Here is a 16686-nt window from a genome sequence, read left to right as displayed (position 1 = left end):
TTAGCTCTCTTGAGCACACCAGCTCCACCGCTAACACCGCAATCGAAGCGATTACAGTGGAAGGAGCTTCGATAAAGCAGTGCAACGTGGATACCAACAGTTATTGGAGTGACTCATTTATGAACCTCTGGTCATAAACGCAACAGCCAAAGCCTTCTGGCGCGCAGTGCACTGCGCACCTGAAGGGGGCGAACGTTCAGAGCACTGGCAGTAGCTGTACCCAGCTGAGGTTCCGCCACCGCCCGGGAGGAGCCGAAAGAAGGAGCACCGTCATAGGAGGAGGAGTGAGGAGATGTCCTTACTTTCAGATCATTTATGGACTTTATAGACACTAGTGCCAGAGTTCCCTCTAGTAGTTATTTTATGAAACTGTACGACAAGAAGAGAGCCAGACTCGCGCCACGCACGAGAGATAGCAGCAGGAGCGTGTGCAGCTAGAGCAGCGCGTGGATGATGGCCTTGGTGAAGATGAGGCCAACAGCGACGCGAAACGTGGGAACGGGCGCCAAAGAGCTGCACTCTAAGATAGGCTGAGGATGATGAAAATGAACTTAAATAGAGTAATACCTCGATACTATAACGAAATTCGGGATGTAACAAACTATTTTTATTTTCTGATCTTAGTTCGATTGAAAACCATGTATTTTTTGACGATTTCACAAAGTAATCTTGTGATCCGGTTTCGATTTACCAAAGTTCTTGGCCATTTCAAACATGTACTTGGAGCCTGCATGGCTGGTAAATCTAGCAAAAAACTATAAAGTGTCAGCTGAGGACAAAGCGACCTTCTGTAAAAATGCTATGGAAGTGTGCTTGCCGGGACGCAGTATTCAGGAAACAGTACTGTGCCATTTGTCACGTAACAGCTTGCGGAGGCCGCAGGGTGCATGTAAACTCTGAGCGCTCAGGAAAACACGAGAGCTGATGATTCCTACTGCACAAGGGGGTGGGGAAGGGGGCGAGCGCGTGGTCACATCAAGCACACGCTAGAGGGGGAAGAGAGGCACGTGTGTATCATCCCTCTCCCCCTAGCACTCGCGTACCCTCTCCCCTTGCTGTAGCTATGCATGGCTGTCCATATGCGGGCCATGCGCTGTACCTTGGAGGTAATCTTCGGCAAGTGCAAATATATTGCAGTGAAGATTGGCACCTTCACGGGCATTTTGTTCCCGCAAGTCTAGTGCTGGCAGTCACGTAATCTCAAAATTCAGAGGCATGGTGCAAAGCGCACAGTGCAAAGGGTTCGCTCGCGTTGTGGCAGCACATGTTATGGTCACTGAGTAATCTATGCCTGAGCGCGCATGACACCGATAAAACTATGAACCTTACTTCGTGTAGTTGTCTCGTTGCTATCGCCATCAATGCTCCGCGTTTCTGGCAAAACTGCAACATTCTTTTTCGAGATGAATATCCCTACCTTTCTGCAGTTTTGTTTGTAATTTTTTGCCATCTGATGACGGCTGCATGCACTAAGCGTGGTCAGCCATGGTGTCCAAGATATATGATGCCGCGTGACGCAACATGCTAATCTCGGATGCCATAAGCCATGCCGATGCATTGCACTTGGCATGATCGGCACCGCGTGCGCTGGCGCTCATAACCACACTGTGGCCCGACCTTCTTGGTATTTGTTTATAAGTGATTAGTGACAAAAGACTATCCACCAGGAATGTTCTGAGAATGCTTTTTACTGTTCAACCTTCAAAAACCTTGAAGTAACAAAATTTGCGATTTAACAAAATTTTTCCCTGCAAGTACAACTTCGTTATATGTATCAAGGTTCAGCTGTATAAGAAAATCTTCGACACAATTTAACTTTTTATATGAGAGCGGCAGCACAACTTCAAACATGTTGCTGAAACAGGCATGGATTGTGTTGCAGATTGTGCCACTGGTAGTCAGCAATGTGGGATTGAGCGATCAACTTTCAGACTTGCCATCTACTGAATCGTGCATCAGAGCTGCTGATGTCATTGGGACCATTCACTGAAAACACCCGCATGGTGGAACGTCCCTCAACAACAAGGATATAAAAGCACTCCTGCAACAACCAGTCTTCAGCGGGAGCAGCCGCACAGTCTCAATCATGTTGCTGAAACAATGCATGGATTGTTTTGCAGATTAGTTACTACTGCCCTGGTGCCATAATTTTTTTCTTCTTTTGTTCCCAGTGAAATGTTCCAGAGTTCTTGAGTGTTTTGTAGACATATTTGATATTTATGCCCTCTGGGGACGTCGAGCTTAATCCAGGACCAACTACAGAAGAAATGTTGCAGTTAATTTTACGCAGATAAACAAACTCAAATAGAGAATCGGCTCACATACATTGAAGGCGAATTTGAAACTTTCTCTGAACAATGTGTGAAAGTGGAAAGGCTTGAAGCCACTGTTCATGGCATTGATCCCATGATTTATGAGCAACAGCAGCAAACAAATGAAATGGAACATAGAGCAAGAATGAATAACCTGGTTGTGTTGGGCGGCCTGGAGGGCATCTCTGAAATACAGAATTAAATCAAGGATAAAGTTTTGAAAGACATATTAGGTGGGCGTCCTGGCATAACACTATTATCTGTGGAAAGAATCTTGGCTGAAGAAATGACGATCGTCCTAAAGCGATTATCATCAGGTTCCGTGATTATAAAGAAAAGGTAGCCATATTCCCGAACTAGAAAAAGTTTTAAAAGAACCAAGGTAAGTGTGCTGGATGACTTCTCGCACGAAACCCTTAATAAAAGACGGCTGCTTTGACATTCCTCACAGAATTATGAGTGCAGTAGCACAAGAGTCAAGCTTGTTCCAGATAAGCTGTTTATCAATGATGCAGTTTACAACTGGGGCATGCAATCCAACGCACGTGTGAGAACGAAAAGGTCTGAGGTGACTGTTTCAGCACAAGACTGCCCGTAGGGGTTGCTTAGTGGCTATGGTGTTGGTCTGCTAAGCACGAGGTCGCAGGATCAAATACCGGCCACGGCGACCGCACTTCGATGGGGGCGAAATTCGAAAGCACCCGTGTACTTGGATTTAGGTACACGTTAAAGAACTCCAAGTGGTCCAAATCTCCAGCGTCCCCCACTACGGCTCGCCTCATGATGAGATCGTGGTTTTGACATGCAAAATCCCATAATTTTTCTTCAACACAAGACCGCTGGCACAAAAAGAATGAAGAAATCATACAGATAAATGTAAACGCACAAAGTGTCCTTAATAATTTTGTGAGCTAGGATGCGTGGCAATATTGCATGAACCTGATCTGCTTGATGTAACCGAAACTTGGCAGTATAGTGACGTTAATAATACTGATGTGTTTCCAAGCTCATACAATATGCTTTGATGCGATAGAGAAATGAGTGGTGGTGGTGTAGCATTGCTGATAAAGAAAACATCGAAATGTCTGCCCCTGCTGTCCATTGCTGGGATTGAACATGTGTGGTCGAAGTTACTTATTGATGAAACAACAATCATAGTTGGTGTTGTGTACACTCTCAGGTAGATCCAGTGAACTGATAATTAAACTTGATAATTATTTACTGGCATTAAGAAACAAGTAGTCGGCACCTAATTACTGGCAACTTCAATTTTCCTGAGGTCGAGTGGGATTTGAACTTTCTCGAACCTACCAACGGGAATAGTGGGAAAAGTATGCTAGAACACAGTTAAGTATAATTTAGTTCAGGTAGTTCATAAACCAACACGAATACAAAGTCAATACAAAACAGTGCTGGATTTGGTATTCCTATTGCAGGACGCTTTTCAGAGTAAAATTGGTGTGGAGGACGGAACATCAGATCACAAGCTTGTCCTAGCTTCACTTCATGCTAATAACAAATATCTTTAAAAGAAAATGTGAATTTCCTGTGTACAAATTTAACAATGCAGATGACACTTCAATTTTTGGTAATTTAAAATCACCTATTGATGCAATGCCAGTCGTTAACAATGCGAGTATATTATCGAATTATTTTAAATCTTTTGCTCAAAACTGCCTGTCACTCTTTGCACCGAAAAGAAAGAAGCACTCAATTAAATGTAATCCTTGGATAACCTGCAATATTGTTTACTTAATAAGACGACTACGATGTGCCCGGCATAAAATTCTGAGAAATCCTATCTTAATTGCTAATCTTAGTAGTGAAGTTTGCGTAGAGCTTACAGTATCTAAATTGCATTCCCATGTGTTAACGGGATACACGAAAAATTTGCCTCCGAAGTTATGGAAGTATTTGTCTGGCACTAAATCAAATACGGCTTTACTGCACAGAGCAGGTCCTCAAAATTTGTCCACTCGCAGAAACATTGCTCGCTTAATATTCTTCTGCCAGCTGAACTTAAAATTAGATATGACAGTGTATTTGCGCCCCCCTGGACTATCCGTTCACGTTAATTGTGCTTATGCTGTTTTTACCTACACCACACAAGACATATCCAAGCTCATCTTGCCCAGAACAATTAATGAATGGAAAAGGCTTGATTCAAAAGTTTTCACTGGTTGTCAGTCAGCCGACTCTTTTCAGCAATGGCTGGAATCACTTTTTGCACAAGTATTGCACAATGTTTTATATAATATTTTATGTTGTAGTGTATATGTTATTCTCTATATGTATTTTTGTACTGTTTTCCTACTCCTGTGACAGCCTGAAAAGGCTTACAGTATTGTAAATAAATAAATAAAATAACTTCTTGTCCATTGAACAGCACATATTTTGAACCACAATATACAGTAAAACCTCGTTGTTATATCCCGAAGAACGAGACGTGAGCGCAGACTGGAACTAAACTTTATTTATACAAGGAATAAACACGTGAGAGAAAACATGAACAGAGGAGGAAAGAAAGGGGAAGGCAAAAAATTACACTAAATATACACGTCCTATCCAGAAATGAAATTTCACACTATCAGTGATATCGAAGATGAACTCAAACAAGTGTCACTTCTTTTATTATAAAAAAAAAAGCTTCAGCTTTTTTTTATAGTTTGCGAATTCTGATTGCGACGCAGTAATGAAGTGCATGAAAATTCCGGAACACGCCCACATTTAATGCAATGAGCAGACGAATGCAAACCTGGGGCAGCCTTTCGCGCATTGTGCTGCTCGCGCAGGCACACATTCAAGCAACGCCCAGTCTGCCCAGTGTTTTTGCAGGACAAAGGAATACACCAGACAACACTGTGTTCACTGTGTCAACAAATGACATAGAAATTAGCATGACTAACGCCAGAACCACTATTCAAAGGACCTCCCCTCGTTGTTGTTTTCTAATCAATTACACAGCAACGCCGCTGCAATTTATTGCTAGAGGAAAATAAAACGCATCAAATTAATTTTTTCCACTTTTTTTATCATATGTGAGAATTCGTGTAAATAAGGGACAACCGCAAATTTTTGCTGCCTTTTTGTATAATCACTAGAAGTGCACCTTCCTTTTATTATCTTTAGTGGGCAGCCAAGATCACAACGTTACTAGGATAGCCAGCTGCCAGTAATCCAGCAATCTGTCTTGAAATAAGAATGGATATGCCAGTGTGTGGCGGTGACACGACTTCATGACTGCAGAATGCAGAAGGTTGACAGCGATACTAGATTTCAGCACCTTATAGTGTGAGGACGAAAAACCTTGTTCTCAGATAAAAAGACCAGCATAAATGACTGCATGAAAAGACAATGCAAGGTCAAGAAACTGTAACACATTATCTTGCGGAATTTCATGCATAATATGCAGTCCACAACCTTCTTGCTCGAACAGATCAATTATCTTAGTCTTTTTCTGCTCAAAGAATGCACAGTTAACTAACAAAAAATAATTAACTACCTATCTAAAGTCTTTTATTACAAGGCTTTCCAATTCTTTTACCATGAAGCTATCTAAGCAACTCAAAAGATCGGCTAGGGCTTAGCTCAGCTAACCCTGGATATGCAGAGCGAAAGCTTGGTTTAGCCTGGTTAGGTCCTGGTTTCACTTCGTTAACCTTTGAATTAGCTGTGATTATTACACTTAGGTATAAAATCATTGTTAAGCCAGGTATGACGGCTGTGCCTAGGCTGGTGGCTAGACGCGCCTGTCATTAGGCTAGGGTGAACACGCATCGTTCGATAGTGGGACACCTGTTGTGCCACAGGGAAAGCGCAAGTGCTAGGACATGCAAAGAGATGCCGCGAACATGCGCAGCGTTGAAGCACAAATGGACAGGGTGTGAACGCAGTCGCTACATTGATCTCGACAGTGCGACGCTTGCTGCATTCCGGACGCTCTCCAGTGAAGCAGCTTGCCGGGCGATATCCGCGAGGTAGTCAGACACCGCTTGGCGATGACGGCTCAAAGCCTCCCATTCTCGCGCAATGCTCAGAGAAGACAGCCCGGCCTCGCTCTCATCCATAGCCAAACTCGCACTGGCTCAGCGAGTGCGGAACTCCTCTTAGCCAGGCGGGCAGTGCGTCACATGGTCGGGTGGCAACCCAGCTGCGGAGAGCGCATGCGCCAAGCTAGCGGCAGCGGCGGAGTTTGGCGTGGCAAGTCACCTGATGCATTGCCAAGGCTGCCAATGAAGGTCAAATTGCTGGCAACGGCAAAACTCAGCTCGACGTGGTTAGTAAAGCGTTCGCTTTAAAAATTTCACAAGGAAACGGTGCAACTCGAGACCCAATACAAATGCCTGACTTTTACGTGAAAATCTTTTCAGCCCAGCAACTAAAGTGGAACTGAGGAAGTTAAGGAGTTCCATAAAGCTTTAGACAAGCATGGAACACTTGTTAACCCTTTCGCTGTCACGGACGTACCGGTACGTCATCGCGCTTCCCCCTACAGTGTCACTGACGTACCGGTACATTCTCTATCGCGTGTTGCAAAGCTGGCGCTCCTAAACTGGCCACGCCATCTGTTGACTCTTTCTACAAGTTTGTATATTCACCCCGACCTGTGTAGTACATGTATTGAAGAGTACGGTGCGACTGCCACTCCCCCCTTTCTCTTCGCTGACTGGCGCGGTGGCTCCGCGTTCGGTGGATCATGCGTCGCGCACATGTAGTTATGGGTTCAAGGGTTGTTCTGCCATCTTCGCTGGTTTGAAGGTTTTTATTTTTGTTCTGTTGGTATGTTTGCTACGGCGCGTCAAGTTCAGGCGCACGCGCCGTTGCCTCTCCGAAAAGAGTGACTCGATTGCTGCTTTCGCTCTCTCGCCGCATCCTCGCTTCCTACTTGCAGCAGTAAACGTAAAGCCCTTTGAACTTTGTTTAGCCTTTTTCCATCTCCCTCTGTCTTCTTGATCACGCAACGTCCCTTTTCTCTTCGTTGTGTGGGCGACTGAATGGCTGAGCGCGCGGGACCTTTCGAATGGCTTACTTTCGAATGGCTGAGCGTGCGGGACCTTTGTCTGCTCATTGGAGCGGTAGCTCAATTCGGATTCAGAATACGAGCCGAGCTCTGATTCAGACTCGGACAGAGTCTCATGCGAGGAAGAGGTGAGTTCCGCATCGTCAGATTCGGATGTTGAACGGATGTTATAGTCAGGCTGATGATGATGATGATGATGCTTAATAACAACAGCTGCAGAACACTGAAATGTGCATATAGCATTGACTACGTTATTTGTATATCAATCATAATCAAAAATAAATTGCTATGTTCATTCCCTGTTATGCTCGTTCCCTGAAACCAAGCCGACACTGGGGGTGCGTCACGGCCAGAAAGGTCCGACAGCAAAAGGGTTAATCTACGAGACTTGATCATTTTTCTGGGTGATACAATGTCTTACACACGACATTAATTCAGTATGGGGTATGGAGTAGAACAAGTCAACAATACCAATACTAAAACCACAACAATTAGACAGTATTTTAGCAGATAAAAATTCAATGACCTGACGGCCCTTTTACAAGAAGATCCTGAAATTTCGAGGCGGACAGATGAATTTGGTGAATTGTCACTCGCTGTGTCTTGTTTTTTTCATCGTTTGTGTTTGCACTCCCAAAAAACCATGAAGGTTGCCTAATGTGGACTGGGAAACATTCTCATGGAAAAAAACATGACCCTCTAGCGGAAGCTATGCTGGACATGGCTTTTGCCTTTGACTTATTGCAAATTGTGGAACAAAGCACACGAATTCAAGGCAATTCTCAGTCAATGCTTGACCTTTTTTTTGTCAGTGCATCAATTAGTGCCAAAACTAACTGCGAGATAGTACCTGGCATATCGGATCACGAGGCTGTACTACTCACCGTTACAGACACCGTGTTAGATAAGAAATCTTAATGTTTATCTTACCGAAACTTTTCTCAAGCCGATGATGTATCAATTATTGATATACCTTCGCTTAATTTTGATAACTTTTCAAGTAGCATGGAAGATGTAGTGTCGCTATGGTGCAGGTTTAAAAAAAAGTTAAAGAGTGCATTGATCACTTTCTCCCATTGTCAACTAAAAAGAAAAATCACAATAATCCCTGGATCTCCCGCGAGACATTGTGGCTCCAAAGGAAACTGGAACGTCTAAAGAAAAAATTAAAAATAGAAAATGTGCAGTCGGTCAAACAAAAGATCGACGACATTTCCTCTCAGCTTATAAGTCAAGTACATGCCGATAACAGAACAGAATAATATGCGGATAATGAATACCTTCGTCCGCAAGCGGGATAGCCGGAAGTGGACAGTGGAGGAGCCTGAATGACAAGACTAGAAATGAAATAGACTGGCATCATACAAGATGTGGACGTGCTCGGCAAGGTGCGCCGCAGTGACCATAGGATGGTAAGAACTCAAATTAGCCTACACTTGAGGAGGGAACGGAAGAAACTGGTACATAAGAAGCCGATCAATGAGTTAGCAGTAAGAGGAAAAATAGAGGAATTCCAGATCAAGCTACAGAACAGGTATTCGGCCTTAACTCAGGAAGAGGACCTTAGTGTTGAAGATATGAACGACAACCTTATGGGCATCGTAAAGGAGTGTGCAATAGAAGTCAGTGGCAACTCCATTAGACAGGATGCCAGTAAGCTATCGCAGGAGACGAAAGATCTGATCAAGAAACGCCAATGTATGAAAGCCTCTCACCCTACAGCTAGAATAGAACTGGCAGAACTTTCGAAGTTAATCAACAAGCGTAAGACAGCTGACATAAAGAAGTATAATATGGATAGAATTGAACATGTTCTCAGGAACGAAGGAAGCCTAAAAGCAGTGAAGAAGAAACTAGGAATTGGCAAGAATCAGATGTATGCGTTAAGAGACAAAGCCAGCAACATCAGTACTAATAAGGATAAGATAGTTCAAGTGGCTGAGAAGTTCTATAGAGATTTATACAGTACCCATAGCACCCACGATGATAATGGAAGAGAAAACTGTCTAGAGGAATTTGATATCCCACAAGTAATGCCAGAAGAAGTAAAGAAAGTCTTGGGAGCTATGCAAAGGGGGAAGGCAGCTGGGGAGGATCAGGTAACAGCAGATTGGTTGAAGGATGGTGGGCAGATTGTTCTAGAAAAACTGGCCACCCTATATATGCAATGCCTCATGACCTCGAGCATACCGGAATCTTGGAAGAACGCTAACATAATCCTAATCCATAAGAAAGGGGACGCCAAAGACTTGAAAAATTATAGACCGATCAGCTTACTGTCCGTTACCTACAAAGTATTTACTAAGGTAATCGCAAATAGAATCAGGAACACCTTAGACTTCTGTCAACCAAAGGACCAGGCAGGATTCCATAAAGGCTACTCAACAATAGACCATATTCACACTATGAATCAGGTGATAGAGAAATGTTCCGCATATAACCAACCCTTATATATAGCGTTCATTGATTACGAGAAAGCGTTTGATTCAGTCGAAACCTCCGTAGTCATGGAGGCATTACGGAATCAGGGTATAGACGAGCCGTATGTAAGGATACTGAAAGATATCTATAGCGGCTCCACAGCGACCGTAGTCCTCCATAAAGAAAGCAACAAAAGCCCAATAAAGAAAGGCGTCAGGCAGGGAGATACAATCTCTTCAATGCTATTCACAGCGTGGTATTCAGAGACCTAGATTGGAAAAAATTTCTTCAATGCTATTCACAGCGTGTTTACAGCAGGCATTCAGAGACCTGGATGGGGAAGAATTGGGGTAAGAGTTAATGGAGAATACCTTAGTAACTTGCTATTCGCTGATGATATTGACTTGATTATTAACTCAGGGGACCAACTGCAATGCGTGCTCACTGACCTGGAGAGGCAAAGCCGGAGGGTGGGTCTAAAAATTAATCTACAGAAAACTAAAGTAATGTTTAACAGTCTCGGAAGAGAACAGCAGTTTACGATAGGTAGCAAGGCACTGGAAGTGATAAGGGAATACATCTACTTAGGACAGGTACTGACTGCGGATCCGGATCATGAGAGCGAAATAATCAGAAGAATAAGAATCGGCTGAGGTGCATTTGGCAGGCATTCTCAGATCATGAACAGCAGGTTGCCATTATCCCTCAAGAGAAAAGTGTATAACAGCTGTGTCTTACTAGTACTCGCGTACGGGGCAGAAACCTGGAGGCTTATGAAAAGGTTTCTACTTAATTTGAGGACGACGCAACGAGCTATGGAAAGAAGAAAGATAGGTGTAACGTTAAGGGATAAGAAAAGAGCAGATTGGGTGAGGGATAAAACGCGAGTTAATGACATCTTAGTTGAAATCAAGAAAAAGAAATGGGCATGGGCAGGACATGTAATGAGGAGGGAACCAATGGTCATTAAGGGTTACGGACTGGATTCCAAGGGAAGGGAAGCGTAGCAGGGGGCGGCAGAAAGTTAGGTGGGTGGATGAGACTAAGAAGTTTGCAGGGACAACATGGCCACAATTAGTACATGACCGGGTAGTTGGAGAAGTATGGGAGAGGCCTTTGACCTGCAGTGGGCGTAACCAGGCTGATGATGATGATGATGATGACATGCCGATAAACAACGCTACTACGGTGAATCGCTACCAAGTTTCATAACCATGGCTCCAGAGAAATTTTGGCGTATTTCTCCGACATCCAAGTAATGTGATGTATTTCACGTTGATGGTAAGGCAGTTCACAAAAGCAAATAAATAGCAAATGCGTTTAATAAGCACTTTAAGTCCATCTATACAAATGATAATGATGTAATTCCACCTTTCGAAATGTCTGTGCCGCCTATACCCGATCTTCAGATAAGCGAACCAGGTATACAAAACATGCTTTTACAACTGAACACTGAAAAATCTTCTGGCCCGGACAACATTCCAAACACATTATTAAAAAGGTATGCAGGATGGACATAAAAGTACTTGCACGTTCTGTTCACAAGATCATTGTGCGAGGAACAAGTACCGAGTGACTGGCGGACAGCCAGAGTGAAGCCACTACATAAAACAGGAAAAAAGCACTGCATTCAAAACTTCCGTCCGATTTCTTTAACATCTACGATATGTAAACTTCTGGAACACATAATCTATAATCATATCTCAGAATTCTTGGAAAACAATATTATACTTACAAAGCATCAACACGGATTCAGGAAAGGCTACTCTACAATTACCCAATTAGTTTTAACAGTGCACAACCTTGCAAAAGTAATTAACAATGGAAAACAAATAGATGCTATTTTTATGGACATTTTAAAGGCTTTCGACATGGTCTCTCACAAAAAACTACTTTACAATTTGAGCAAGATTCTGAAAAGCTCTAGACTAATTAATTGGCTCGGAGCATACCTTGATGGCAGAGAAAAATTTGTTGTTTTTAATAATCATTCTTCTCAACGACTTCCGGTAGACTCTGGTGTTCCCCAGGGCTCGGTCCTAGGACCTCTCTTGTTCCTTTTGTTCATTATTGATATGTTGCATGGTATTCCAGTTATGGTTAAGCTTTATCCTGATGACTGTGTATTGTACTCAGAAATAGAGAATATTACTGACCAGGAGTTGCTGAACGATGCTTTTCGACAAATTGTCGACTGGTGCGATGCCTGGCAAATGTCGATTAATTTCGAGAAAGCTGTTTTTATGTCTATTTCACATAAGAAGCATAAACTAACATTTCCGTACAGTATAAATAACATAGTTATTTCCGAAGTAACACATTATAAGTATCTCGGACTCTGGATCACAAATGACCTCACTTGGACTAAGCACCTTGAATATGTGGTAGCTAATGCTAACGGCAAGCTTTTTTTAAGGAGGACCTTGAAATTTTTAACTCCCACTGTACGCCTACTCACATATTATCACAGCCTAGTAGGAGACGGGAAAGCCGGTGTCGAGGACGTGTAAAAGCACTTGATCAGCGCAGTCAACGCGACGTCATTGTCGTCTCTGTTTTTGTACTCGCGCGCTACTTCGGCATCGTTTTCATCGCCCGGCACATACCTGCGGCAACCATGGAGGATGTGGCATTTGCCCCTCCTTTGAAAAGGAGGCATCGTCCCGATGCACCAACTTCCAAAAGCTGTGCACAGACCGTGCAAAGTTGAGATCATGAGGAAAAGTATGGCCTCATACAAAGCACGTGCACAACCTCGGGCAGATGCCGCCGGCGTTTGGAGCAGATATGGCTGTGGGGGACCACTTCATAATTCACATCGCTGATGCAGCGCAGAACTGTATACGGGCCAAAGTATCTTCGCAGGAGCTTCTCAGACAGCCCCCGCCGACGAATCGGAGTCTAGACCCACACCTGGTCACCGACGTTGTATGTGACGGGTCTGTGCCGAAGATTATAGTGTCGGGCATCGTATTCCTGTTGTTCTTGGATTCGGAAATGCGCAAGCTGCCTGGCTTCCAGTGCGCGTTGCATAAACTCCTCGGCACCAGTCTCGTCGTCACCGCACTCGTGTGGCAGCATTGCGTCCAACATTGTTGTCACTTCCCAGCCATAAACGAGGTTGAAAGGCGTCACGCGTGTTGTCTCTTGGCGCACCGTATTATACGCAAATGTAACGTATGGTAAAATCTCGTCGCAATTCTTGTGCTCGACTTCGATGTACATACTCATCATCTCTGCCAGAGCTTTATTCAAACGTTCTGTCAGCCCATTGGTTTGGGGATGATAAGCCGTGGCCTTTCAGTGGGTGGTACCACTTAATCGCAAAACGGTGTCCAGAAGCGCAGCCGTGAACGCAGATCCTCTGTCTGTTATGACCACTGCGGGAGCGCCATGCCTTAGGACGACAGCTTCGATGAAAAATCGCGCTGCTTCGGCTGCTGTTCCACGTTGGATAGCACCTGTTTCGGCGCATCGAATAAGGTAATCTGTGACGACGATTATCCATCTATTTCTGGCAGTAGACAGTGGAAACGAACCTAAAAGGTCCATGCCAATTTGTTCGAACGGCACTTGCGGCATCTGGACAGGATGCAGCAGTCCAGCTGGCTTGCTGGGTAGCGCTTTGCGGCGCTGGAAATCCAGGCATATCTGTATGTAACGTTTCACGATTGACGCAAGTCTTGGCCAATACTACTTTAACCTAATTCTTGCCAATGTGCGGGTGTAACCCAAGTGACCAGCGGTCGGCTCGTTGTGACAGGCATGTAGGACTTTGTCGTGAAGAGATGCGGGAATGACAAGCAAGTAGCTGCTGCCACTAGGTGATAAGTTCTTTTTATAGAGAATGTCGTGGCGCAAGCAAAACGAAGGCAGCCCTCTCGCGAATAACCTCGGCACGCTGCTTGTTTTTCCCTCCGAATAATCGAAAAGAGGCACCAGTTATGCATCCTCGCGTTGGTGGCATGAAACGGCGACAGTATCACCACGCCTAGAAAAGCCGCGTCCTCATAGTCGTGCACTGCAGTCTCAGCAGGTGACCGAGAAAGGCAGTCGGCATCGGTGTGTCGTTTCCCTGATTTGTAGACAACCGTGAAGTCGAACTCTTGGAGCCGAAGACTCCAGCGTGCAAGCCAACCAGCTGGATCTTTTAAATTAGCCAGCCAGCAAAGTGCATGATGATCACTGACAACGTGAAACACCGGCCATACAAATATGGCCGAAATTTCAAGACGGCCCACACCAGTGAGAGGCATTCTTTTGCTGTAGTGGAATAGTTAGCCTCCGTCCTTGATAGCGTCCTGCTGGCGTAAGCAATCACTCTTTCGGTGCCGTCCTGCCGCTGTACAAGCACTGTGCCAAGTCCGACATTACTAGCATAGGTATGAAGAATCGTAGGAGCGTCGTCATCAAAGTGTGCGGGCACAGCAGGCGTCTGCAGCCGTTGCTGTAGGTCGTGAAATGCCCATTGCTGGTCTTCGCCCCACACTAAGGGGACATCTTCTCTGGTGAGACGTGTTAATGGCCATACGATGCGCGAAAATTCTACAATAAAGCGTCGGTAGTAGTCGCAAAGGCCCAGAAAACGTCGCACGGTCTTTTTATCTGATGGCCTTCGGAAATTAGCAATGGTACAGATTTTATCAGGGTCAGGTCGGACACCTTCACGACTAACAACGTGACCGAGAAATTGAAGTTCTTCAAAGCCAAAATGGCACTTTTCAGGTTGAGCATATTGCTTCAAAGACTGTCTATAGTCTCCGTAAGTGTTCCTCGAATGTGACGGAGAAAACAATCACGTCGTCGGGGTACACCAGACAGGTTCGCCTTTGAGGCCTCAGAGTACCGTGTCCATTAGTCGTTGAAACGTTGCTGGCGCAGAACACAAACCGAAGGAGAGCACCTGAAATTCATAAAGTCTGTCGGGCGTCACAAAAGCTGTCTTCTCACGGTCTCTCTCATCAACTTCTATTTGCCAGTAGCCGCTTTTCAAGTCCATCGACGAAAAGTAACATGCATTTCGTAGCCTGTCCAGTGAATCGTCGATACGCGGTAGCGGATAAACGTCTTTCTTTGTGATGTGGTTGAGTTTTCGATAGGCGAAGCAGAAGCGCAGGCTACGGTCTTTCTTTTTCACCAATACTACAGGCGATGCCCAAGGACTCTTAGATGACCGAATAACCCCGTCCTCAAGCATCGTCTTCACTTGGGCTTGTATTGCCTCGCGCTCTTTCAGTGCTACACGATAAGGATTCTGCCGAATTGGTCTGGCATCGGCTTCGGTAATAATACGGTGCTTAGTGAGCGGCGTCTGGCTGACTCGTGACGTTGATGAGAAGCAGCTCTTAAACTCATCGATGAGCTCAAGAAGGCTGTTGCGTTCGACGGGCGACAAGGTGGGACTGATGTGAACCACAGGGGCAGGCATAGCCCCAGTGGAAGTCAGGTGCTCCACTGAGGTAAATTCTGTACTGAGGTAAATTCGTTGAAGTAAGCAACAGCTGTGCCTTTAACAATATGTCGACGTTCCATAGTAAAATTCGTCAGCAGGAGTTCGGCACGTCCGCCGTGTATGTTAATTATGGCCCTGGCGATGGAAACGCCTTGACTCAGTACTAGTGCGTCGATGTGTTCTGCAACGCCAGTCGCGGTGTTCCAATTGTCGCAGATAACAGGTACGAGGGAACAACTTCGCGGCGGAAGCGAGACGTCATCATCGGCGATACGTAAGCGGGGTCACTGGTGTTCCGCGGGGTCGACGTCGTCTGAGGGCGTAGCAAATGTGACGACGAGGTCACGGACATTAATCACTGCACCGTACTCTCTCAAGAAATCCATCCCCAATATAAGTTCCTTGCAGCACCCAAGGAGAATGACGATGGTGGCGACGAAGGTTGCACTGGCGATTACTATTCTGGCTGTGCATTTTCCAATAGGCGTCATCAACTGGCCGCCGGCAGTTCTGATGTTGAGCCCAGTCCACGGCGTCTTCACTTTTCTCAGCCTGTCGGCCAGCTTTTGACATATGATCGAAAAATGCGAACCAGTATCGACGAGAGCGGCCACGTGGTGGCCGTCAATGCAAACGACAAGATCGGAGCTGACGGAGTTGGTTACAGGGGATGTGGTTGGAGTCGTCGGAGCTTTAGAGTCGTCGGTCGTCATTGATGGGGGCTCTTGCAAAGTTAGACGGTTTGCAACCTCACCCCCGGAGGTCGCTGCCTCTAGTTTCCCCGGCGCGGGCTAGGAGACCTGCCCCTAGAGGCGTCAGGAAAATCGCGACGGGTCGGTGGGGTGTAACGAGCCGGAGAAGGGGAACGCGATCAAGGCATCGCAGAACCTTCCGGCCAAAAGTTTGTAGTATCTTGGTCGCAGGTATATGCAGCATCAAACACAGGGTAATTGCAGTTGGGAAACCTTGGGTACCCAGCTGCGCGGTAAACATGTCCTGCTTCGTCGCAATGAAAGCATAGTGGCCAGCGGTCAGCGGTGCGCCGCAAATCAGTCTTTCGAAGCGGGTAGCCGGCAGGGGATTCGCCGTAAGACCGAGGCGCAGCGATCGGCTGGCGGCGATACGGCATAGCTGGCGACGGCTGTGACTGTCGAAAATAGGGCGTCGGGGCTGGCGGTGATGGCTGCGTCGTACTGGTTGATGGTGTCAGCAGCATCGAAGTGGCGGGAGGTGGACGACAGACAGCTTCCGCGTAGGTTAATCGTCGCGGCATAGCCTGCCGTTCTGGCGACGAAAGGGCCTGTCAAACTTCTTCCCGAACGATATCAGCGACAAAAGCCACCACTGGCGCCATAGGAGAAATCCCGAGCTGCCGGATCTTCTCTCGCACAATCTCTCGGATGACTTCACGCAGAGACGTGCCGCAGCTCTCAGATAGAATTGAAGCATCCACCGGTGAGTTCTTGCGATCATATTGGCGT

At 45.6% G+C, this 16686-nt stretch overlaps 1 protein-coding gene across 2 annotated transcripts in view; it reads right to left on the bottom strand.

Moving 5' to 3' along the window:
- Positions 1–16686, bottom strand: part of Sirt2 (Sirtuin 2) — a 299336-nt gene that overhangs the window by 131905 nt on the left and 150745 nt on the right. The window lies entirely within an intron of this gene.

This window comes from Dermacentor andersoni, chromosome 7 (assembly GCF_023375885.2).
Source record: "Dermacentor andersoni chromosome 7, qqDerAnde1_hic_scaffold, whole genome shotgun sequence".
In the NCBI taxonomy this organism is placed as follows: domain Eukaryota; kingdom Metazoa; phylum Arthropoda; class Arachnida; order Ixodida; family Ixodidae; genus Dermacentor; species Dermacentor andersoni.
This window is presented reverse-complemented; position numbering and strand designations above follow the sequence as displayed.